We start from the raw sequence: 23,883 nt of genomic DNA, 5'->3' as shown, positions 1-23,883 counted from the left end.
GGCCAGCCTGAGACTACATAGAGAATTCCAAGTCAGCCTGAGCTACAGTGAGACCCTGCTTCAAAAAAAAAAAAAAAAGTGTTCAAGGCCATCTTCAGCTACATAGTGAGTTTGAGGCCAGCCTGGGCTCAGACTTTTTTTTTTTTCGAGGTAGGGTTTCACTCTAGCTCAGGCTGACCTGGAATTCACTTTGTAGTCTCAGGGTAGCCTTGAATTTACAGAGATTCTCCCACCTCTGCCTCCTGAGTTATTTGAGAGAGACAAAGAGGCAAAGAGAGGGAGAGAGAGAATGGGTGTGCCAGGGCCTCCAAGCACTGCAAACCAATTCCAGACACATGCACCCCCTTGTGCTTCTGGCTTACATGGATCCTGGGGAATTGAACAGAGGTCCTTTGGCTTTGCAAGCAAATGCCTTAACCGCTAGGCCATCTCTCCACCCCCCCCCCTTTTTTTTGAGATTACATTTTGCTAAATGGATGAAAAAAGGACTAAATTGCTAAAAAAAAGTCCAGGGAGGCCTTGAACTTACCATCTTCAGGCCTCAGTCTCCTAAGTAGCTGGGGCTACAGGCTGCACTACCAGAAATGGTTTGCATCTATGATTTTTTCTTCTCCAGTTTCTGGAGTGCTGGGATTAAAAGTATGTGCTGAGCTGGAGAGATGGCTTAGTGGTTAAGCGCTTGCCTGTGAAGCCTAAGGACCCAGGTTCGAGGCTTGATTCCCCAGAACCCACATTAGCCAGATGCACAAGGGGGCACTCGCATCTGGACTTCATTTGCAGTGGCTGGAGGCCCTGGCGTGCCCATTCTCTCTCTCTCTCTCTCTTTCTCTCTCTCTGCTTCTTTCTCTGTCTGTCCCTTTCAAATAAATAAATAAAGTTAATTTAAAAGTATGTGCCACCGTGTCTGGCAGAGAGACAGAGACAGAGAATGGATGCACCAAGGTCTTTAGCCTCTGCAAACTCCAGACACATAGGCCACTTTGTGCATATGGCTTTTTGTGGGTATTGAGGAATTGAACTCAGATTGGTAGGCTTTGCAGGCAAGTGCCTTAAACCACTGAGCCATTTCTCCAGCCCCCCAAACTGAAATTTTAAAAAATAATTTTACTTATCTGTTTTCAAGGAGAGAGAGAGAAGTGGAAGAATAGATAAAATGGGTACACTAGGACCTTTCACCACTGCATATGTACCCCAGATGTTTATACCACTTCGGGAATCAAACCAAGCTGGAAGGCTTTATTGAATCCCAGGGAACAAGCGCCTTTAATGGCTGAACCATCTTCCCTGCCCTCATCTTCCATTTTTTTAAAATGTTTTGTTTATTTTTATTTATTTATTTGAGAATGACAGACAGAGAAAGAGGCAGATAGACAGAGAGAGAATGGGTGCACCAGGGCCTCCAGCCACTGCAATCAAATTCCAGACACGTGCACCACCTTGTGCATCTGGCTAACGTGGGTCCTGGGGAACTGAGCCTCGAACGGGGTCCTCAGGCATCACAGGCAAGTGCTTAACCACTAAGCCATCTTTCCAGCCCCCCCTTTTTTTGAGGTAGGGTCTCACTCTAGCCCAGGCTGACCTGAAATTCACTATGTAGTCTCAGGGTGGCCTCAAACTCACGGAGATCCTCCTACCTCTGCCTCTGGAGTGCTAGGATTAAAGATATGCACCACTATGCCCGGCTCATCTGCAATTTTTAAAATATGATTTTTTTTAAAATTTTTTTTTTGTTCATTTTTTATTTATTTATTTGAGAGCGACAGACACAGCGAGAAAGACAGATAGAGGGAGAGAGAGAGAATGGGCGTGCCAGGGCTTCCAGCCACTGTAAACGAACTCCAGACGCGTGCGCCCCCTTGTGCATCTGGCTAATGTGGGACCTGGGGAACCGAGCCTCGAACCGGGGTCCTTAGGCTTCACAGGCAAGCGCTTAACCGCTAAGCCATCTCTCCAGCCCTAAAATATGATTTTTAAAAATATTTTATTTATTTATTTAAGAGAGAGAGAGAGAGAGAGGCATATAGAGAGAAAGTGAGAATGGGCATGCCAGGGCCTGTAGCCACTGCAAACGAACTCCAGACGCATGTGCCCCCTTGTGCATCTGGCTTACGTGGGTCCTAGGGAATTGAACCAGTATCTTTAGGCTTCTCAGGCAAGTGCCTTAACTGCCAAGCCATTTCCCCAGCCCAAATATGATTTATTTTTTATCAAAATTTTCCATACTGTTTGATTTATTTATGTTATTTATTTATGTTATGTTTGAGATAATGTCTTATGTAACTCAGGCTGGCCTCAACCTCATTATGTACCTGAAAATGATTTTGAACTTTTTTTTTTTTTTTGGTTTTTCAAGGTAGAGTCTCTCTGTAGCCCAGGCTAGCTTTCTACATCTGTCTCCTGAGTGCTGGGATTAAAGGTGTGTACTGCCACACCAGCTTGACATTGAACTTCTGATCCTCTTGCTTCCTCTCCCCAAGGATCGGGGTTACAGGTGTGTACCATCATGCTGGGGATTGACCTTAGAGCTTCATGAATGCTAGGTAAGTGCTCTTGCAACTTAGCTACATCCCCAGGCCTCAATTTAATTTTCATAAAGAGAAATTCTTTTTCTTTTTCTTTTTTATTTTTTTATTTTTAATTAATTATTTATTTATTTGAGAGCGACAGACACAGAGAGAAAGACAGATAGAGGGAGAGAGAGAGAATGGGCGCGCCAGGGCTTCCAGCCTCTGCAAACGAACTCCAGACGCGTGCGCCCCCTTGTGCATCTGGCTAACGTGGGACCTGGGGAACCGAGCCTTGAACCGGGGTTCTTAGGCTTCACAGGCAAGCACTTAACCGCTAAGCCATCTCTCCAGCCCTTCTTTTTATTTTTTATTAGCATTTTCCATGATTATAAAAAAATATCCCATGTTAATTCCCTCCCCCCCCAACACTTTCCCCTTTGAAATTCCATTCTCTATGATATTACCTCTCCAAGAAATTATTTTTCTTATACACACACTTTACATGAGATGTAACTTTTTGTTGAATATGTAATTCAAACAAGACCAGCTAGAATAAGCAGGTTGGTGCGCAAACATTGACTCAACATGTGGGAGCAATAGCGTGTTCCCAAGGGTTCCGCATGCACTGGGTTTCAATAGCACTTTGGAGGCAATGGAGAGCATTGATTAATCGAGTAGATCATCCAAGTGGGTGACTGGTTAAAAGAGCTTCTCTGGGATTGCTACTGGATGGGCTTTAGTGACAAATGAGGTGAAGAAGTCAGGAGATGGCTGGGGAGATGGCTCAGCGGTTGAAGATGCTTGCTTGCTTGCAAAGCTTGACGCCCAGGTTCAGTTCCGCAGTTACCCACACAAAGCCAGTTGCATGAAGTAGCACATACCTCTGAGTTTGTTTGCAGTGGCAGGAGGCCCTTGAGTGCCCACATTTACTCTCTCTGTGATTCTGCCTCTTTCTCTCTGTCTCAAATATTTCTTTTCTTTTTTTATTAATTTACTTTTTTATTGACAACTTCCATAATTATAGACAATAACCCATGGTAAGTTCCTCCCTCCCCCCACTTTCTCCTTTGAAACTCCATTCTCCATCATATCCCCTCCCCATCTTAATCAGTCTCTCTTTTATTTTGATGTCATGGCCTTTTCCCCCTCTTATGATGGTCTTGTGTAGGTAGTGTCAGGCACTGTGAGGTCATGGATATCCAGGCCATTTTGTGTCTCGGGGGGGGAGCACGTTGTAAGGAGTCCTACCCTTCCTTTGGTTCTTACATTCTTTCTGCCACGTCTTCCGCATTAGACCCTGAGCCTTGGAAGGTGTGATAGAGATATTGCAGTGCTGAGCTCTGTGGTCACTTCTTTCCAGCACCATGATACCTTCTGAGTCGTCGCAAGGTCACTGCCATCTGAAAAGAGAAGATTCTGTACCAAAAGTGAGAGTAGCATTAATATAAGGGTATGAACATTAAGAGAAGTGCTTACTGGGCAGTTTGATAAGCATATTATATACATCTAGCCAGACAGCAGCAGATATTACACCCCTAGGGCTCATGACTACCCCTGTTGTAGGTTTCAGTATCAGGAATGTATTCCCTCCCATGGAGCCGGCCACCAGTCCAATTAGAAAGCGACTGTTTCCCCCATAACAGACCTGCCTCTATTATACCTGCTGGCTCATTTGTCCTGGCTGCCAAATTTAAGGCTTGCAGTGTCTCCACTGGTGATTTCTCTCTCCCCCCTTGATCTGTATGCAGTGTAGCTTTTCCCAGCTTTCTGTCAGCTGGTCTGCATGGAGGAAATTTTCAACTCAGCTCTAGTCAAATAATTTTTTAAATTTTTTTTTGGTTTTTTCTTTTTTCTTTTTTTTTTTTTTTTCAAGGTAGGGTCTCACTCTAGCCCAGGCTGACCTGGAATTCACTATGGAGTCTCAAGGTGACCTTGAACTCAAGCAGACCCTCCTGCCTCAGCATCTGTGCTAGGATTAAAAGCTTGTGCCACCACACCCGGCCATGTTCTATGGCTCTTTGGTCATTAGGGACATCTCTGGTCTCGAACTCATGGCAATCCTCCTACCTTTGCCTCCCAAGTGCTGGGATTAAAGGTGTGCGCCACCACGCCTGGCCTTATTTTGGTTTTTCAAGGTAGGGTTTCACTATAGCCCAGGCTGACCTGGAATTCACTATGGAGTCTCAGGGTGGCCTTGAACTCACAGTGATCCTCCTACCTCTGCCTCCCAAGTGCTGGGATTAAAGACATATGCCAACACACCAGGCAATTTTTTAAATTTTTGATTTTTTGAATTTTTTTTTTTTGAGGTAGGGTCTCGCTCTAGCCCAGGCTGACCTGGAATTCACTATGGAGTCTCAGGGTGGCCTCGAACTCTCGGCGATCCTCCTACCTCTGCCTCCCAAGTGCTGGGATTAAAGGCGTGCGCCACCACGCCCGGCCAATTTTTTAAATTTTTAAAAATATTTTTACTTATTTATTATTTGACAAAGAAAGAGGGGGAGGGAGGGGGAGAGAAAGAGAGAGAGAATGGGCATACCAGGGCCTCTGGCCATTGCAAACAAACGAACTCCAGATGTGTGTGCCCCCTTGTGCATCTGACTAATGTGGGTCCTGGAGAATCGAACAAGAGTCCTTTGACTAAGCCATCCCACAGTCCCCCCCCCTTTTTTCCCAAGGCAGGGTTTCACTCTAGCCCAAGCTGACCTGGAATTCACTATATAGTCTCAGGGTGGTCTCAGGGTGGTCTCAAATTCATGGTGATCCTCCTACCTATGCCTGGGAGTGCTGGGATTAAAGGTGTGTGCCACCACACCTGGCTCTCAGAATGGATTTTTTGTTGTTGTTCATTTTTATTTATTTATTTGAGAGTGACAAGAGAGAAAGAGAGTATGGGAGCGCCTGGGCTTCCAGCCACTGCAATTGAACTCCAGACGCATGTGCCCCTTGTGCATCTGGCTAACGTGGGTCCTAGGAAATCGAGCCTCGAACCGGTGTCCTTAGGCTTCACAGGCAATCGTTTAACCACTAAGCCATCTCTCTAGCTCCAGAATGGATTGTTTTAAATTATTAAATTAAAGGCATGCGCCACCACACCCAGCTTGTCTATTTTTTTTTTTAATGGAGAATTGAAATAAACAGACTGAGTAGGATAAATTATAAATTGTTGAATTATTTATGGAGACGTTATGAATTATGAGGTTTGTTTAGGGAAAATTGATATCTGGAAAAGGCTGGAACAGTTACCCTCACACATATAGTCCATGTGAACTACTTTTTGATTTCTTTGTAGAGGAAATCATTTGCATATGTTTACTGGTTTTGCACACTCAGAAATGTCCATTCCCTCATGACCCTTCCCTAGTTCAGTTGTGTTTCAGCCTCAGGAAAGGAGGGCTAGAGGGAAAATATGCTGTAGCTACGTTCATGTTACTGAGTCAAAGCAAGCCGCCCAAAGCAGTTTATGGGAGGAAAGGGCTCATTTCAGCTTACAGTCTAGAGGGGAAGCTTTATCGGGACAGAGAAAGAAGGATGGTTGAGCAGAGGCTAGACACCACAGCGCCTGGCATTAAGCAGCAAGAGTGAGCTGGAGAGATGGCTCAGTGGTTAAAGGTGCTTGCTTGCAAAGCCTGCTGGCCTGGTTTCAATTTCCCAGCACCCATGTAAAGCCAGACATACATATGTACTCACTGTATTTTCTTTCTCTCTTCTCTCTACTTGCAAATAAATAAAAATTTTAAAAAATGGGCCGGATGTGGTGGCACACACCTTTAATCCCAGCATTTGGGAGGCAGAGGTAGGAGGATTGCCATGAGTTCAAGGCCACCCTGAAACTACATAGTGACTTCCAGGTCAGTCTGGACCAGAGTGAGACCCTACCTCGAAAAAAAACCAGGAAAACAAAATGGGGGGAGACAAGCCCAACAGAATGGCCTTTTTTTTTTTCTTTTGGTTGTTTTCAGGTAGAATCTCACTCTAGCTCAGGCTGACCTGGAATTCACTATATGGTCTCAGGTCAGCCTCAAACTCCCAGCAATCATCCTACCTCTGTCTCCCATGTGCTGGGATTAAAGGCATGCGCCACCACGTCTGGCTATTTTTTTAATTATTATTATTATTCTTTTTTTTTTTTTTTTGAGGTAAGGCTTCAGTCTATCCCAGGCTGACCTGCAATTCCCTGTGTAGTCTCAGGATGCCCTGGAACTCATGGTGATCTTTCTACCTCTGCCTCCCAATTGCTGGGATTAAAGGTATGCACAATAATGCCTGGCAAAATATTTTTTGATGTGTGTGTGTATGTGTGTGTGAGAGAGAGAGAGTGAGAGAGAGGGAGAGAGAATATGAATATGGGTGCACCAGAGCCTCTAGCCACTGCAAACAAACTCAAAGTAACCCCTCTTCTGGCTGAGCATTCAGGGGTTGCATATGCCAAAACTATGGTTAGCAACACCAGTAGAAAAGTCATTGATGAGGCTGGAGAGATGGCTTAGTGGTTAAGTACCCTGCCTGCTTATCCTAAGGATCCAGGTTCTATTCCCCACATAAGCCAGATGCACAAGTTAGCACATGTTTCTGGAGTTCATTTGCAGTGACTAGGGGCCCTGATACATCCATTCTCTTTCTCTCTCTCAAATAAATTAATTTAACTTAATTTACAAAAGAAAAGTCATTGATGTTGGAGGTTAGGCCCTATGCATTGTCTAGGCCCCCTTTGGGATCACAGACAGGGATGCAGTACTGCTACCACTTGCTTGACTTGCCAATGGCCTTCTCAGTGTACTCCAGACACTTCTCTTCCCATATAGCTTTGGTGCTTGTTGCAATCAGGTTCAGCATCGCTGGTAGAATTCATCCAACCAAGATCAGCTTGTGGGGAAAAAAAGGGTTTATTTTGGCTTACAGGCTCAAGGGGGAAACTCCATGATGGCATGAGCAGAGGGTGGACATCACCCCCTGGCCAACATAAGGGACAATAGCAACAGGAGAGTGTGCCAAACACTGGCATGGGGAAACTGACTATAACACCTATAAACCTGACCCCCAAAATACACTGTCTCCAGGGGCATTAATTCTCAAATCTCCATCAGCTGGGAGCCTAGCACTCAAAACACCTAAGTCTATGGGAACACCTGAATCAAACCACCACATTCCGCCCCTGGTCCCCATAAACTGATAGCCATCCATGGTTTAAAATTCAATGCATTCAGTCCAACTTTAAAAGTCCCCATAGTTTTTATCAATTCCAATGACGTTCATGCATCCCCATAATCCAAGCCATAATACCAAAAAATCCCCCCTAAAACCATAATGGCACAGAATAAACATTCACACTACAAAAGATGGCATTGGGCATAGCAAAGAAATACTCAAGCAATACATGATTTAAACAGGGCAAATACCAAACTCTGTAGCTCCAAGTCCAACAACTCTAGTTAGTGACAAAACTCCCGATCTGATAACTCTAACCAGCAACAAGTCTCTGGACTTCCAATTCCGCCAGCTAGGCTACTCACAGTCCTGGAGAACTTTATCCTGGCTGGCAGCTTTCCTTAGCAGCCATCTCGTGGCCCTGGCATCTCCACTGGGTCTCCACTGCAATCCACAGTTCATCCTCATGACTCCATGGGGTCTCCATGTAGGCATCCAGCAAACCTGCTTCACACTGCACATGGCCATTTCCAAAACACAAGACCGTGTTGCAAACTCAATGACCCTCTCTTTCCTGCATTTCTTATACTCCACAATACCAGGTAGGGTACAATTTGTTAATCCAAGGAGGAATAAAGCAGACTTTGAAGAACAGGACACTCCTTGAGCACTCAGGCCCCTTCAAAAGAGTCTACATTCTTCCTGTTACCCCAGTGCAGGTCAGCTGGCCAACTCTCAATAGTTGTTATCTCTCAAACACTTTGCAGGTGAATGGGCAACAGTTTAAGCCCAAAGATTTCATTTTTTCTGTGCCATATCCCTCTGCTCACACCAGTTCATTTCTACGCAAAGCAACCCTGCACAACTGGACATGGGCAAAATAGCAAGCTTCTCATGCAAACAGCTAGCCCAGTCCAAGCAAAGGTCTTCCTCACCCTCATAAGCCAAACCTCACAGTCCATAGTTCTTACTGTACTCAGGTCATTCAACTCTGACCAGAATAGTCTATCAAGCTGTCTTATAGCACTGCAAGGCTAAGGTTTCAAATCTTTCCACATTCCTCTTGAAAATCAGCTCCAAAAGGCCAAAGCCACAAAGTCAGGTGTCTAGCAGCAATCCTACTCCTTGGTACCACTTTACTGTTGCAGTCAGGTTCACATTATTGGTAGAAATCACCCAACCAAGAGCTGCTTGTGGGAAAAAAAAGAAATTTATTTTGGTTTATAGGGTTGAGGGGGAAGCTCCATGATGGCAGGGGAAAACAATGGCCTGAGCAGATGGTAGACATCACCCCCTGACCAACATAAGGTGGGCCATAGCAACCAGAGAGTGTGCCAAACACTGGCATGGGGAAACTGGCTACAACACCCATAAAGCCTGCCCACAACAATACACTGCCTCCAGGGACGTTAATTCTCAAATCTCCATCAGCTGGGAACCTAGCATTCAGAACTTCTAAAGTATATGGGGGACACCTGCATCAAACCACCACATTGCTCAAGTTGATATGGAAGCCTGCACCACATCCGTTCCCAGGAGTGAGCTTAGATCAGAGAACCTTCACCTATGCAATACAAGATAAAATAGGCCACCACAGTTGACCTCCTGTGCGCATTCCTTCACAGGGCCACCTTGGGCATGTCCACTGGGCTGGCATAACTTCAACATCCATGCCCATAATCTTTTTTTGGGGGGTGGTGTCTCGAGGTAGGCTCTCACTCTAGCCCAGGCTGACCTGGAACTCACTATGTAGTCTCAAGGTGGCCTCGTACTCACGGCGATCCTCCTACCTCTGCCTCCCGAGGGCTGGGATTAAAGGCGTGCGCCACCACGCCCAGCTCCATTCCCGTAATCTTGACTCCAGTAGGTAGGGTAGGGAGCACTCATGATATCCCATGGCAGACTCTGTTCCCACACCACCACAGAAACACAAGACCTTGGGGCCTAGGGAGGCTGTTGGATAGCCAACCAAAGGGCGTCCATCTGTTCCCATGAGAATGTATTCCTGCTCCATTCCAAACCAGGGTGGTGGCTGCTCACCATGTTCATTATCTGTTTACAGATGAGCCTTAATTTGGCTTCTGCAGAATGCTGGTTATATCTGAAAACTTCACAGAATACCAACTTATTGGGGTATTTGTGGAAAAGGTCCCAAAACAGGGACAAGATTTATGTCACTGTTATAGGACTGAAAAGTGCCAGACTTATCAAAATTTCACTCAGGCAACACTTCTACACACTTGGCTTCACAGGCAAGAGAGCCATTCTGGTAGCTCAGTCCTTCTTTGTCAATCCACATATAAATGGTTTGGACTTTCTCACCCTGAGTTGGGGACGTGGACATTTATTTAAAGCCTTTGTTCGAATGGGAACTTGCTGAGGTGGCTATGGTGGAAGGTGTCCCGGTTATGAGGCAGTCTTGTGGGAGTGGAGCGAGGCAGGCCGTGAGAGAGAGCTTGGTGAAGGCTGGAGAGGAGATGGGTATGCAGCTCAAAAACTGCTCTTTTCCCATTCTTGGTTCTTGTAGGATATTATTATTATTATTATTAGAGACAGAAAGAGGGAGAGAGAGAATGGGCACATCATCATCATTATTATTATTATTATTATTATTATTATTATTGACAGAGAGAGGGAGAGAGAGAGAATGGGCACACCAGGGCCTCTAGCCAGTGCAAAAGAACTCCATATGCATGTGCCTGTTTATATATGCAAGTTTGGCCTCAAATTCATGAGCATCTGGTTTACGTGGGATCTGAAGAATTGAACCTGGGTCCTTCGGCTTCATAGGCATGTGCCTTAACCGCTAAGCCATCTCTCCAGCCCCTTGGAGGGTTTTTTAACATATATATTTATATATTTATTTGCAAGCAGAGAGAGAATGGGCATGCCAGGGCCTCTAGACACTGCAAACGAATTCCAAACACATGTGCCACTTTGTACATCTGGCTTTATGTGAGTACTGGGGAAATGATTCCTGGTCATCAGGCTTTGCAGGCAAGTGCATTAACTGCTGAGCCATCTCTCTAATAATTTGTGTGTGTGTGTGTGTGTGTGTTTGATATAAGGTCTTGCTCTAGCCCTGGCTGACCTGGAATTCACTCTGTATTCTCAGGGTGGCCTCGAACTCACAGTGATTCTCCTACCTCTGCCTCCTGAGTGCTGGGATTAAAGGCGTGTGCCACTAGGCCCAGCTAAATTTTTAATTTTTGAGACAAAGTGTTGATATGTAGCCTAGGCTGGCCTTGAACTCATAGCAGTTTTCCTGCCTCAGTCTTCCAAGTGTGCCACCACACTAGGCTCGCTCTCTCTCTCTCTCTCTCTCTCCCTCTCTCTCTCTCTCTCCCTCTCTCTCTGTTTTTTTTTTTTTTGTTTGCTTGTTTTGGGTGGGTTTTTTTTTGTTTGTTTGTTTTTGTTTTTGGCGGTAGCTTCTTGCTCTAGCTCAGGCTGACCTTGAATTCACTATGGCATTTCAGGGTGGCCTCAAACTCACGGCTGCCTCCCAAGTGCTGGGATTAAAGACATGTGCCACCACACCCAGCTTTATTTTCTATTTTTTAAATTTTATTTATTTATTTGTTTATTTATTTAAGAAAGATAAAGAGAATGGGCACACCAGAGCCTTCAGCCTCTGCAAACAAACCCCAGGCACATGTGCCACCTTGTGCACATGGCAAATGTGGGTACTAGAGAATCAAACCTGGGTCCTTTGGCTTTGCAGGGAAGAGCCTTAACCACTAAGCCATCTCTCCAGCCCATGTTCTATGTGGTTTGTTTTGTTTTAGGAGACAGGGTCACCTGTAGCCCAGGCTGTGTTGGAACTATTTATGTAGTCAGGTTTGGCCTCAAATCCATGATAATCCTCCTGATTCAGCCTCCCTGGTTCTGGAATGACCAGCATGAGCCACTAAGTTTGCCTTCGTCTCTTTCTAAACACAGAATTTAAATGGAAGGCAATGATTAGAAGGGAATGGAGTGTTCAGGGTGGCATGTCAGGGCCTTCAGCCACTGTAAATGAACTCTAGACTCATGTGCCACCTTGTGCATCTGGCTTATGTGGGTCCTGGGAAATCGAACCTGGGTCCTTTGGCTTTGTTGGCAAGAGCCTTAACCACTAAGCCATCTCTCCAGCCCCCTGGCTTTTTTTGTTTGTTAGTTTATTTTTATTTATTTATTTGAGAGCAACAGAGAGAAGGAGGGATAGAGGGAGGGAATGAGAGAGAGAGAATGGGCACGCCAGGGCTTCCAGCCACTGTAAACAAACTCCAGACCGTGTGCCCCCTTGTGCATCTGGCTAACATGGGTCCTGGGGAATTGAGCCTCAATTGGGGTCCTTAGGCTTCACAGGCAAGCGCTTAACCACTAAGCCATCTCTCCAGCCCGTCCCTGGCTTTTTAAAAAAATATATTTTATTTATTTATTTTCATGGGAAGAGAAAGAGTACAAAAATGGGTGTGTCTGGGTCTCTAAGGCATTGCAGATGAACTCCAGATGCATGTACCACTTTGTGCTTCTGGCTTTATGGTGTCACGGGGAATCAAACTCAGGTTGTTAAGCATAGCAGGCAAATGCCTTAAGTGCTGAGCCATTTCTCCAACCCTCAACTTTGTCTTTCTCAGCAGACCAGGCATTTGCATGGTCATATCAGAACTTGCTCACTCAGTGAGTATTGACTGAGCACTTCCAATAGACTAGGACTTTGCCAGGCTCTGGGAATGTAGTTGTAATCAGACAAAAACTATAGAACCCAAGCCTTCAAGTCTACTGGTCCTTTCAGCTGTAAGGACTCGTGATGTCTGGATTTCCTATCTCTGTTTCTCAGTTGTAAGGCTACAATGGAAGAAAGCAGAGGTGCTGACACCCGGATACACTTTCAAGTTGGCGCAGCTCCAGCCCTGACCCAATATCAGCTGAAGGTGCCACTGAAAGTCGGGTTCAGGGAAAGGTTTCTGGATCCTTTCTTTGCTCCTCTGTTCCAGGGATCCCTCAGCTGTGCAGAGAGATGTTTCAGAGATTTGGGGGTGGAAGTCGGGGATGGTCGTGACAGGTGAAGTGACACAGGCCTTCATAACCAGTTAGCAGAAGAAGAGAGTTAAAGTTAGTATCTGCTAGGAAAACGGGAGCAGTAAACCAAACGATGCAGTGAAATGGTGATTTAAAGAGAACAGCCTGAGCCGGGTGTGGTGGTGCACGCCTTTAATCCCAGCACTCGGGAGGCAGAGGTAGGAGGATCACCATGAGTTCAAGGCCACCCTGAGACTACAGAGTTAATTCCAGGTCAGCCTGAGCCAGAATGAGACCCTACCTCGAAAAACCAAAAAAAAAAAAAAAAAAAAAGAGAACAGCCTGAGATGCCACACAGGTGGGAGGGGTGAGACTCGGGAGACAGGGTGAATAAGCATGTTTGGAAGAACAGATTAGTCAGGGCTAAATGCAGAGGAACGGCTGGCATCAGGACTGGTTGGGCCAGTGATTCAGTGGCATCATCAGAAGCCATCCCCTTCTTCATCCAGACCTACCTATGGCAGCCAACACCACCTATGATGGGAGAGAAAGAATAGCTTCTCTTGCGAGAACATTCTTAGAAGTCTTTACTAACCTTCGCTCAAGTGTTTGCCAGGACAGAATAGCACAATTATTTTTTTCTCTCTGTAGTGCTGGGGATAGAAACCCAGACCTCACATGCTAGGCTGACTCCCAAATCCACATTTTTTTTTTTTTTGGTTTTTCAAGGTAGGGTCTCACTCTAGCCCAGACTGACCTAGAATTCACTCTGTAGTCTCAGGGTGGCCTCAAACTCATGGCGATCCTCCTACCTCTACTTCCCAAGTGCTGGGATTAAAGGCGTGCACCAACACGCTTCGCCTCAAATCCATATCTTCAAATCCATATCTTTTAGGCCAGCAGTTCTTAACTGTGGGCAATGCTTTTCCCAAAGGGATATTTGATAATATCTAGGGAGAGTTTTGGTTGTCACAACTGGGAGAAAGAAAGTGCTACTGGCATCTAGTGGGTGGATACAAGCGTTGCTGCTAAACATTGTAGAATCCACAGGAAAGCTCTCCCAACAGGAAGCAGAGGGGCCAAGGCTAGGGAACTGTTTTAGATAAGCAGACCCTTTGCCCTGAAGGAGGCATAGTGGTTCTAGGAGGGGTGGAGATCAAAAAAAAGATCATGAATGACTAGAGAAGTGGAGATAGAAAAGGATGTCTTGTTCAAAAGTCAGAGGAGCTGGGTATGGTGGCGCACGCCTTTAATCTCAGCACTCGGGAGGCAAAGGTGGAAGAACCATAAATTCGAGGCCACCCTGAGACTACATAGTGAAGTCCAGGTCAGCCTGGGCTAGAGTGAGACCCTACCTAGAAAAACAACAACAAAATGTATTTATTTGAAAAAGAGAAAGTGGCACACAGAGAGAAAAAGAGAGAGAGAGAGAATGGGCATACCAGGGCCTCTAGCAATTGCAAATGAATCCCAGATGCATGTGCCCCCTTGTGCATCTGGCTTACGTGGGCTCTGGAGTATGGAACCTGAGTCCTTAGGCTTCACAAGCAAGCATCTTATCCACTGAGCCACCTCTCCAGCCCCCACCTTGCTTTTTGTTTGTTTCAAGATAGGGTTTCACAGAGCTGGAGAGATAGCTTAGCAGTTTAAGCATTTGCCTGCAAAGCCATAGGACCTCTTTTTGATTCCCCAGAACCCACATAAGCCAGATGCACAAGGTTGGCACACGCGTCTGGAGTTCATTTGCAGTGGCTAGAGCCTCTATCGCACCCATTCTCTCTTTCTCTGCCTGCCTCTTTCCCTCTCTTGCTCTCATAAATAAATAAATAAGACAAATAAATAAGATAGGGTCTCACTCTAGTCCATGCTGTCCTGGAATTCACTCTGTAGGCCTTGAACTCACAGACTCTGCTACCTCTGTTTCTGGAGTGCTGGGATTAAAGGTGTGTCTTGTGATAGGGTCTCTCATTGGACCCAGGACTCAACAATTTAGCTAGACAAGCTAACTGGTCAGCCCTGAGGGTCCTCCTGTCTCTACTTCCCCAGTGCTGGGATGACAGGTTCATGTCACCATACCCAGCGTCTTATGTGTGTGATGGAGACTAGAACTCGGGACTTCATGCTGGCATAGCAAACACTTACCCACGCAGTCAACTCCCCAGTCCCTGTGTTATTATTGAGACAGGGTCTTCTGTACTCCAGGCTGGCCTCAAACTCACTATTGTAGCTAAGGATGGTCTTGCACTTCCGACCCTGTTGCTTCCGCCTCCCTAATGCCAGGATGATAGGCACGTGCTGGGGATCATGACCAGGGTGTTGTGCACGCTAAGCAGGCATGCTACCAACTAAGCTAATGCCTTTGTTTCCGGAATAATGTTGTTTTATTTTTTTTCAAGGAAGGGTATCACTTTAGCCTTGGCAGACCTGGAATTCACACTGTAGTCACAGGGTGGCCTTGAACTCACAGGAATTCTCCTACATCTGCCCCTTGAGTGATAGGATTAAAGTATGCATCGCCATACCCAATTTAGATTTTGTTTTTTTGTTTTTCAAGGTAGGTTCTCACTGTAGCCCAGTCTCAGGCTGGCCTTGAACTCACAGAAATCCTCCTACTGTGCCTCCTGAGTGCTGGGATTAAAAGGCATGCACCATCACTCCCGACTAGTTTATATGTTTATTTATTTTCATTTTTTGTGGTTGGGTCTCGCTCTAGCCAAAGCTGACCTGAAATTTAGTATGTAGTCTCAGGTTGACCTCAAACTCATGGTGATCTTTCTACCTCTGCCTCCCAAGTGCTGGAATTAAAGGTATGTACCAATACATCCAGCTTATTTCATTTTATTTTTTATTTGAGAGAGAGAGAAAGAGAAAGGCAGGGAGAGAAAGAGAGAGAGAATGGGCATGCCATGGCCTCCAGCCATTAAAATGAACTCTACATGCATACATCTGCAGGCAAGTGCCTTAACTGCTAAACCATCTCTCCAGCCCTGGTTTTTATATTTTAAATGATTATTTATAAATTACTTTTTTTTTTTTGAGACAGGGTCTTACTATAGACCAGGCTGACCTGAAACTTACTCTGTAGCCCAGACTGGCCTCAAACTCACTGTGATCCTCCTACCTCAGCCTCCCATGCAGGGATCAAAGGCATAAGCCTCCATGCCTGGCAATGATTGTATTTTAAATAGTTACATGGGCACCTACATAATAACCTTGATTGTATCTCTTGGCCTACAAAACCTAAAATGTTTACCTATCTTGCCTTATAAAAAGAGCTTTTCCATTTTCTAGTTTAGATAAATATGATGACTGGCTAAAAATATTCTGAATTTATTTTCCATGGGCCTCTCACTATTACCTGAATGCTATTGGAGCCGTTCATTATGTGGGTTGTAATAACCAGTTCAACGATTCAGCATCCTACACAGACTTGAAAGGAAGCCTGAGCCGTGGCTCATCTTCCTCAGAAGTTTTCCTTTGTGATTTTTTTTTTTTTTTGCCATTGTTGTTCAAATTGTTAAATTGCTGCCCTAGCAGGGTGCGGCGAGGCACCTGCAATCTCAGCGCACAGGACATAGAGGACCAGGGAGGAGCTCAAGGCCATCCTTGGCTACATAACAAGTCCAAAGCCGTCCTGTGCTATATGAGGCTTGTTTCAGTCACCTCGTTGCCGGCACAAGGCACCCGATCAAAAGCAGCGGATGGGAGGAAAGGGTTTATTTTGGAGTGCAGATTCAAGGGGAAGCTCTATGATGGCAGGGGAAAGTGGCATGAGCAGAGGGTGGACCTCACTCCTGGCCAACATCAGGTTGATAGCAGCAGCAGGAGAGTGTGTCAAACACTGGCAAGGGGAAGCTGGCTCTAACAGCCGTAAGCCCGTCCCCAGTACACCTCTTCCAACATGGCTCCAATTTCCAGATTGCCATCAGCTGGGGACCTAGCATTCAGAACACATGAGTTTATGGGGGGCACCTAGTTCAAACCACCACAAGGCTCTATGTCAATACACACACACAAACAAGCTGGGCATGGGGAGGCAGAGGTAGGAGCATCACCATGAAAGACCACCCTGAGACTCCATAGTGAATCCCAGGTCAGCCTGGGCTAGAGCGAGACCCTACCTCGAAAACAAACAAACAAAAGCTCTTAAAAAAAAAAAAAAAAAAAACACTAAAGTGGACCATTCTCTCTATTCTAGGCTCCCCCACCTTTTTTGGATTTTTTTGAGGTAGGGTCTCACTCTGGCCCAGGCTGACCTGGTATTCACTATGGAGTCTCAGGGTGGCCTTGAACTCAAGCAGACCCTCCTGCCTCAGCATCTGTGCTAGGATTAAAAGCTTGTGCCACCACACCCGGCCATGTTCTATGGCTCTTTGGTCATTAGGGACATCTCTGTGTTCAAAGAGTTCATGTATACAAAAGAGCCCTTAGGGGGTGACCTCACAGGGTTTGTGCAAGGTCCATAGCCACTTTGTGACGGATAGGCAGAGGTGGCATCTCTGTGTCCCTGGGGACTTCTAGCAGCTTGTCCATGGCTTCAGTGAGTTTCTGGGTAGTGTGGCTGGCTGAAGCTGCCTTGAAGTCTCTAAGCAGATCCCAGACTTCATCAAAGAACAGGAGAAGCTCCGGCTGCAGACGCTAGGCAGGTGTCCAGACAGGTTGGTCTGTACGTTGGGACTCCAGGGATCCTCCTGCATCAGTATCCTGGGTCTACGGGTACACACCACTAGGCTCAGCTCCCCTTGGGGTTCACATAGACCAGGCTGGCCTTGAACTCACTATGTAGCTGTGGCTATAGACATATATTATAGGAAATGGATGGTCAGATAATTTTTTTTTTTTTTTGATTTTCGAGGTAGGGTCTCACTCTAGCCCAGGCTGACCTGGAATTAACTATGTAGTCTCAGGGTGGCCTTGAACTCACTGCGATCCTCCTACCTCTGCCTCCCGAGTGCTGGGATTAAAGGTGTATGCCACCACGCCCAGCTTAGATAAATATTTTATCAGAGACACCTGACCTTTGGTATTAAGTAAGTGCTATTTGACCTACTCAACAGTCCAGGTTAACATTTACGGTTGAAACCAAAATCACAGTGGAGGGCTGGGGAGATTGCTCAGTGGTTGAAGGTGCTTGCTTACAAGGCCTGATCACCTGGGTTCCATTCCCCAGTACCCACATAAATCCAGCCAGATGTGAGAGGAAAATCGGAGTCAGATAGTTCTTTTAAGGGAGCCAGCTAGCAAATAGCCCCAAAAGAGGGAACCAAACTGGGCATGGTGGCACACACCTTTAATCCCAGCACTCAGGAGAGAGAGGTGGGAAGATTGCGGTGAGTTCCAGGCCAGCCTGGGCTAGAGTGAGACCCTGCCTGCAGGGCAGGGGGTGAGGTTAGGGGAGGCAGAGAGGGAACCAGGACATGTCACCCCGGGTGCCCTGGCAGAAGTGGGAGCATCATCCAATCCAGTCTCATCCACAATGGCAGCAGCTCCCTCTACTGTTTTCCCAGTCTAGTTATGACTACACATGACTACATATATATATATGCAGTGGATACATATTTGACTTAATTCTATAACTGGAATCAAAGCAATTCAAATGAGTTGTAAATGTGTGAGTGCATTCTAAGTCAGTTGGTTTTCTACTTCTAGGCTACAGAAATAATGTTTCCTATGGCTGCTTATGTAGCTAAATGATTTTTTTTTTCATTAATAAGCCTATGAGGGCTGGAGAGATAGCTTAGCAGTTAAGGCACTTGGCTGTGAAGCCTAAGGACCAATGTTCAACTCTCCAGATCGCACGTAAACCAGACATACAAGGTGATGGCAGCACAAGGTCGCACATGCGCTCTAGGTGGTTCATGCATCTAGAGTTCAATTGCAGTGGCTGGAGGCCCTGGTGCACCAATTTTTTTCTCTGTCTCTCATTAAAAAATAAATAAATAAATAAGCACATGAATTCACCAAAAAAAAAGTAAGGTGGAAAGTGACTAAGGAAGATACCCAATGTGACCCTCTGGCCTCCACAAGCATGCTCTCAGACACATATGAACACACACACACACACACACACACACACACCCCACATGTGTATCTGGAGTTTGTTTACAGTGGCTGGAGGCCCTGGTGTGCCCACTCTCTTTCTCTTTCCATCTCCCTTCTCTCTTTCTCTGTCTCTTTGCTTGCAAATAAATAAATAAAATAAAGTAGAACATTTTTAAATATACTTAATTTTCTGGGAGTGGTGGTGCACAACTTTAATCCCAGCGCTCAGGAAGCAGAGGTGGGAGGATCGCCATGAGCTTGAGGTCAGCCTGAGACTACATAGTGAATTCCAGGTCAGCCTGGGCTAGAGTGAGACCCTACCTTGAAAAACCAAAAATAAATAAATAAATAAATAAAAAGAACCACTAGAGTATTCCACATCAGAGTAAACTAAATTATACTGTGGTGACACTTCATAGTCTGACTTTAAGTTTGATTAAAGCAGAACAAACCTTTATTTATTTATGTATTTATTTTGGTTTTTCAAGGTAGGGTCTCACTCCAGCCAGGCTGACCTGGGATTCATAATGTAGCCTCAAGTGTCCTGATTCTCCTACCTCTGTCTCCCGAGTGTGAGTGCTGGGATTAAAGGCATGCACCACCATGCCCAGCACAGGACAAACTTTTAAATTAGACTCTCTAAAAAATATTTTTATTTATTTTTTAGAAAGAAGAAAGGTGAGAGAATGGGCGTACCAGGGCCTCTAGCCACTGCAGACAAACTCCAGATAGACATATGTGCCACCTTGTATATCTGGCTTATGTGGGACCTGAAGAATCAAACCTGGGTCCTTAGGCTTCACAGACAAGCACCTTAACCACTAAGTCATCTCTCCAGCTTGGTTTTTTTGTTTGTTTGTTTGTTTGTTTTGGAGGGGGCTTTTTGGTGTTTTGAGGTAGGGTTTCACTCTAGTGCAAGCTGGCCTGGAATTCACTATGTAGTCTCAGGGGAGCCTTGAACTCATGGCGATCCTCCTACCTCTGACTCCCCAGTGCTGTTCTTTCTTTCTTTTAAGATTTTTATTTTTATTTATTTATTTGAGAACAACAGACAGAGAATGAGGCAGATAGAGAGAGAGAGAGAGAGAATGGGCACGCCAGGGCCTCCAGCCACTGCAAATGAACTCCAGACTGTTTGCCCCCTTGTGCATCTGGCTAATGTAGGTCCTGGAGCCTCAAACTGGGATCCTTAGGCTTCACAGGCAAGCGCTTAACCAGTAAGCCATCTTTCCAGCCCTCTTTTTTTTAAGAGTTGTTAGAGGACATAAAAAAAAAAAAAAAAAGAAATTAACTTCCAAAATAACAAATAACAAAGTGAGGACCTCAGTGAACTCACTATTCCACAAAAACAATACAAATCCTGGCAAACCCACTAAAATCCACTTTAGAACCTTGGAAATTAACCAAAGCCAAAGAACAAACTGGAATTTTCTGTCCAACAGAAATTATTGAACCTGTGGGCAGTCTGTGATGGTTTAACTTGTGGGTGGTATGCTATTCCTAACGAGTCTCCCTCCCCAGCTCAGCAGAGGCAGCCTCAAAGCCAGTGGTCTCTGCCAATAGAGAGGAGGGACCTCTTGTGAGCTTAGTTGGAAGAAACATCCCCTAGCATCGTGGGTATTCTGTTCAAACTTACAGCTTCCTGGAAAACTTCTATTGCTTGGCAGTGTGACTATTTGATTTGATTTAGGACTCAGCTCAGCAAAAAAAAGAACAGAAAAAAAAAGGCTCTACTCCAGGGCATTGTCAAAACAATACTGGGCACATGTCTTTAATCCCAGCACTTGGGAAGCAGAAGTAGAAGGATCGCTGTGAGTTCGAGGACACCCTCAGACTACAGAGTGAATTCCAGGTCAGCCTGGGCTACAGCAAAGCCCTACCTAAAGAAAAGAAGGCTGGAGATGGCTTAGTGGCTAAGCGCTTGCCTGTGAAGCCTGAAGACTCCGGTTCAAGGCTTGATTCTCCAGGACCCACGTTAGCCAGATGCACAAGAGGGCGCATGTGTCTGGAGTTCATCTGCAGTGGCTGGAAGTCCTGGCACTCCCATTCTCTCTCTCTCTATCTATCTGCCTCGTTCTTTCTCTGTCACTCTCAAATAAATACATTTTAAAAAAGGGGGGGGGTGGTTGCAGAAATGGCTTAGTGGTTAAGGTACATGTCTCGAAAGCCTAAGGACCCAGGTTCAATTCTCCAGGTCTCACATAAGCCAGATGCACATGGTGGTGCAATGATCTGGGGTTCATTTGCAGTAGCTAGAGGCCCTGGCATGCCCATTCTCTCTCTCTCTCTCCTTCTGTCTGTCTCTAACAAATAAATAAATAAAAACAAATCTAAAAAAAAAAAGAATAGGGCTGGAGAGATGGCTTAGTGGTTAAGGCACTTGCCTGTGAAGCCTAAGGACCCAGGTTCTATTGTCCAGGTCCCACGTAAGCCAGATGCATATGGTGGCACATGCATCTGGAGTTCGTTTGCAGTGGCTAGAGGCCCTGGCGCTCCCGTTCTCATTCTCTCTCTGTGTGTGTCTCTAATAAGTAAAATTTTAAAAATAAAAAAAGGAATGTACAAGATTATGTACAGGTATATAAATAAATCTATATGAGGAGAAATATGACAGGGCCAAGTCTCAAGTTCTAGTGGTAGCTCTGAGGGAGAATGAGATTATCAGGTACTAATAATTCCTTTTCTCTTAAGTTTATGCTACAAATGACACTTACCTAGCATTCACAAGGCTCTGGATTTGATCCCCAGCACTTCAACAAAACAACAATGAATCCAAAACCAAATAAGAACAAAAATGTATATAGGAATTAACATCAATAAAATTACCTAGAGCAATTTTTTTTGAGGTAGGGTCTCACTCTGGCTCAGGTGGTTTTGTTTTTCTTTTTGAGGCAGACTCTCACCCTAGCCCTTGCTGACATGAACCTTACTCTGTAGTCCCAGGCTGGCCTTGAACTCACAGTGATCATCCTACTAAGTACTAGAATTAAAGACATCTGCCACCAAGTCTGGCATTTTATTAAAAATGGGCATTTTACACCGGGTGTGGTGGCACACGCCTTTAATCACAGCACTCGGAAGGCAGAGGTAGGAGGATTGCCGTGAGTTTGAGGCCATCCTGAGACTCCATAGTGAATTCCAGGTCAGCCTGGGCTAGAGTGAGACCCTACCTCGAAAAACCAAAAAAAAAAAAAAAAAAAAAAAGGCATTTTATTAAACATTAGGACAATTTATTTTTAAAAATTGGTTGTCCTTTTAATTTAATTTATTTGAGAGAGAAAGAGGGAGGGAGGGAGAGAGAGAGTGAGCCAGAGCCTCCAGCCGCTCAAATGAATTCCTGATACATGCACCACTTTGTGTATCTGGCTTACATGGGTCCTGAGGAATCAAACCTGTGTCCGTAGGCTTTTCAGGCAAACACCTTAACCATTAAGCAATCTCTACAGCCCATAGGGCAATTTATCATTGAGTGGATATAAGGTTTGATTCTGAGTTTACTAGCATTACAAACAAAAGAAAAAATGCAGCAAAGGGAAGAGCTCTTTTGTTTTTTTCAAGGTAGGGTCTTGCTGTAGCTCAGGGTGACCTGGAATTCACTATGTAGTCTCAGAGTAGCCTAGAACTCATGGCGATCCTCCTACCTCTGCCCCTCCAGTGCTGGGATTAAAGTCTCCACCACACCCAGCTCAGAGCTCTTGATAAACTACAATGTACAAGTCAAGGATGGAACATTTCTGGTAGAGAGAATTGCATGAAAGATAGGACATTGACCTTTAAAATAAGGGCCCCTAAAGCCAGGTGTGGTGGCGCATGCCTTTAATCCCAGCACTGGGGAGGCAGAGGTAGGAGGATCGGTATGAGTTCAAGGCCACACTGAGACTACATAGTGAATTCCAGGTCAACCTGGGCTAGAGCAAACCCTGCCTTGAAAAACTAATAGTAATAATAATAATAAATACATAAATAATAAAATAAAAGGCCCTAATATGAAATGGTGAGAACCTGAATTCTGGGTGAGAGACAGGATAGTAATGTGTAGGGGCTTGAACCATATTATCGCAGAGGTAGAACTGAGTTCCCAGGAGTGGGACTACTTCCAAATCCACAGAGCAGAAAATAGTCTGAGCTGGCACAAGGGAGAAATTAGTCCTTCCCAGTGGTAGTCAGCTCTCACTCAGATGAGGTCATGGAATAACTAGATTTTCCCTGTAGATCTGAGTATTGCAGGACTGGTCATCTCTGTCGCTTACATCGCAGTCCTCTGTGCACTTTAAGCCAGGGACACTATGAATCAACATTAGCCTTTTCAAATGTCTGTTCTTTTTTGTTTGTTTGTATGTTTGTTTTTATTTATTTGAAAGCAACAGGCAGAGAGAGAGAGAATGTGCACACCAGGGCCTCCAGCCACTGCAAATGAATGCCAGATACATTCGCCATCTTGTGCATCTGGCTTACGTGGTTCCTGGGGAATTGAGCCTCGAACCTGGGTCCTTGGGCTTCACAGGCAAGTGCTTAACTGCTAGGCCATCTTTCCAGGCCCTCAAATGTCTGTTCTTAAGGAAGTTCCTATATTGTTCTAGGATGTGTCACGACGGTCAGAAATGACACAATCACTTCAGTACACTAACTACTCAGGACATGATCTATTTTTCCTCTTCCTTCATAAACATCCCCACCTATTCAACCTACACATCAAAGAAAGAGGCCCACTTGGGACATTTTCTACTTTCGTCACAGGATATGCTGGTCAATACTTCATCCCAATCACAGATTTCGTGCTTGCATTGGCAGGGCATTTACAGATGACACGCTTGTACAAAAGGTAGCTTCTGCTGGATCATCTTTTTGAATGAACTTCCTCAACCCTTCTGGGGTTAAAGGCTGGAATTAAAGGCATGGACCACCATACCCAGCCCTCTCTATATGTGGTTGATTTATTTGCAAGCAGAGAGAGACATGAGAGAGAGAGAGAGAATGGAGAATGCTAGAGCCTCCTGACACTGCAAAAAACTTCAGATGCATTCTCTACTTTGTGCATCTAACTTTATATGAGTACTGTGGAATCGAACCAGGACTGCCAGGCTGTGCAAGCAAGTGCCTTTAACTACTCAACCATCTCTTAAGCCCTCAACCCTTCTTTTAGTTAACTAGAGAAGGAAAGGGTAGACTTCCCCTTCCCAGA

This window comes from Jaculus jaculus, chromosome 9 (assembly GCF_020740685.1).
Source record: "Jaculus jaculus isolate mJacJac1 chromosome 9, mJacJac1.mat.Y.cur, whole genome shotgun sequence".
In the NCBI taxonomy this organism is placed as follows: Eukaryota; Metazoa; Chordata; class Mammalia; order Rodentia; family Dipodidae; genus Jaculus; species Jaculus jaculus.
This window is presented reverse-complemented; position numbering follows the sequence as displayed.